Source organism: Macrobrachium nipponense, chromosome 34 (genome assembly GCF_015104395.2).
Source record: "Macrobrachium nipponense isolate FS-2020 chromosome 34, ASM1510439v2, whole genome shotgun sequence".
NCBI lineage: Eukaryota > Metazoa > Arthropoda > Malacostraca > Decapoda > Palaemonidae > Macrobrachium > Macrobrachium nipponense.
Window position 1 is genome coordinate 45719012 of NC_061095.1, and position 2500 is coordinate 45721511.

Below are 2500 nucleotides of genomic sequence, written 5' to 3' on the forward strand. Positions count from 1 at the left end.
TATAAATGGTGGGTACAAGTCATAAGGGAATGCAAAAAGGTCGGGAGGTCACGGAACGGTCAACAGATATGAATCGAAATCTATTTATTAGTAATCCTCTTGACTCTATCCTTCAGTTCCATATATTTTATGACCGGGTCAAAAGAAAATAAGCCTTGAATTACATTAAGATTATTCACCCAGGTTATCTGAATGAGAACAGATTCTAGTAAGTTCCTTGATATTGTTTCGTTACATCGTGACAATATCTGGCTTTGAGTCCAGTGTGTTCTGTAGGACTTTTCACTAAAATGTAAATATAAAGCATTATAGTATATCGGACCTGCTCTTACTGAGTATTTGTGTTGTTTTAATCTGGTGTTCACTTCCTTACTGGCCTGACCTAAGTAAAATGAATTACAATCCATACATGGAATTTTGTTCACAATATTGCTGTCTTTTCGGGGGCCATTTTTTTAAAGCATTTTCCTTTGTTCATTGTATTGTTTGCTTATTTGTTTGTCTCTCTCTCTCTCTCTCTCTCTCTCTCTCTCTCCCTCTCACTTTATCAATCTTTAATCTTTCTCCTACCTAACACCACCCTCTACTCTCTCTCTCTTTCTTTCTTCTCCAATAATCACAGTCTCTTTCCCTCTTTCTTCTCACTAATACCACTCTCTCTCTCTCTCTCTCTCTCATATACGTGCTCCTCCTCTCTCTCTCTCTCCTTAACACCCCGTCTACTCTCTCTCGCTTCCACTCCCTCTCATTCTCTCTCTGTGAACCCCCTTCTCAAGCTCCACCCTCTCTGATGTCATTGATGTTTACCCTATAGTTTTTTTTTCCCAAATGATAAGTCAATTGCATAAATTATGTATAATAAATTCATAAAGTAACAAAGTCTACGTGCATAACCAGCCCCGTTTCATAGGCAGAACCAGCTCCGTTTCAGGGATGCCATTCTTAATCCCCCTTCGGAGGGGGAAGGTAGGATGAAACCCTATAATAACAACGCGTTAAAAGGAATATCATTGAATCTTGTTTCATCAAGTCAAATAATAGAAATGTTCTAAATTTAAGTCTTGGTTTATTTAAACTTGATGCTTTCATTATGAAAAAAGTTGTAGATAAATATAAGCAACAAAATTAATATATTCAGTTTTTACATGTTTTTGGACTGTAAAAAAGATACTTTGTAGTTTCGGTTAGGTTTGTGACCGTGTGATATCCGATAATCCTGGATTATCTCTTTTAATTTTTACCTTTTTGACATTAACCATTTGGTATTCTTGATCTTGTTTTGTACCTGAGACCTTTATCTCCAATTGTACTTCATTAACTCCTTGACGATGTCTGAGTAAAGACGAAAGCGCTTGGATTTCTGACTATTATTTTCCTGTGGTATTCGCTTATTTATGAAGTCACGTGCATCTACAGTGATTTTTTAAGCATATATATATATGCTTGTGTGTGTGTTTCAACTCAAAGAATGAGAACTGAAACCTTGAAAAATATATTCGTGAGTATGAAACGTTTACTGGAATAGACAGTATCTATATATAATGAAAAAATGTTCCACACACACACACACACACACACACACACATATATATATATATTATATATATATATATATATATATATTATATATATATATATATATACATATATATATATATATATATATATATATATTAGAGGTTGCCTTATGGGCCACTTACCCAGAACCAAATATGCAAGCAAACACAACAGGGGATAAAAATTACCCTCTGTACGCCAGCGAATTACCTTAAATTAATTTATTTCAAATAGTTCAAACAAGTAGAATAATTTCTGGTTGGTATGCAATCCAACAAAATAAGAACAAAATGTATCCTACAGCAATGGATATAGTTAACCTACAAAGTCAAATAGATTCTGGCTATTATGTAAATTAGCGAGATGTACGCAACAAATATCTTACAGCTAAGTTACAATTAACTGACTTTCAAAATGTAGAATTTTTAAACTATGGTAACGCAATGTGCAGCCGGTGGCCCGTGCTTTTCTGATTGCCCTGGTTCTCCGTTTCATAGGCTGCCCTTGCTTGTAGCAGGGATGAGTTAATAATCTTCTAAGGCAACTTCTCGTAGGAGTGATAGGTGGCAGAACACGAGGGACAACGTAACACGTCTTTGGATATAGATTTCTCAGATAAGGATCCGTACATAAAAGGTTCTCTCACTTGCAATAATTTATCACAATGGATGAATGTTTTACTCTATATTACTGAGCAAAGTATTAATTCATCAATACATATATCACATAGGGAATACACATGTTAGTTTGGGACAAGACATATTCATGAGAGAAACAGAAACTGGCACTTCATTAGTGTCTACAGTCAGTGTATCTAATTTTGTATTGTCTCTTTCACCAGCAAAAACATGGTGATCAAAACAGTGTAAAGGAATAGTTTCAATCAAATTACCGTCCCTGAATTGTATTCAATTATGCCATAAATGCCCTCTCTCTCTCTCTC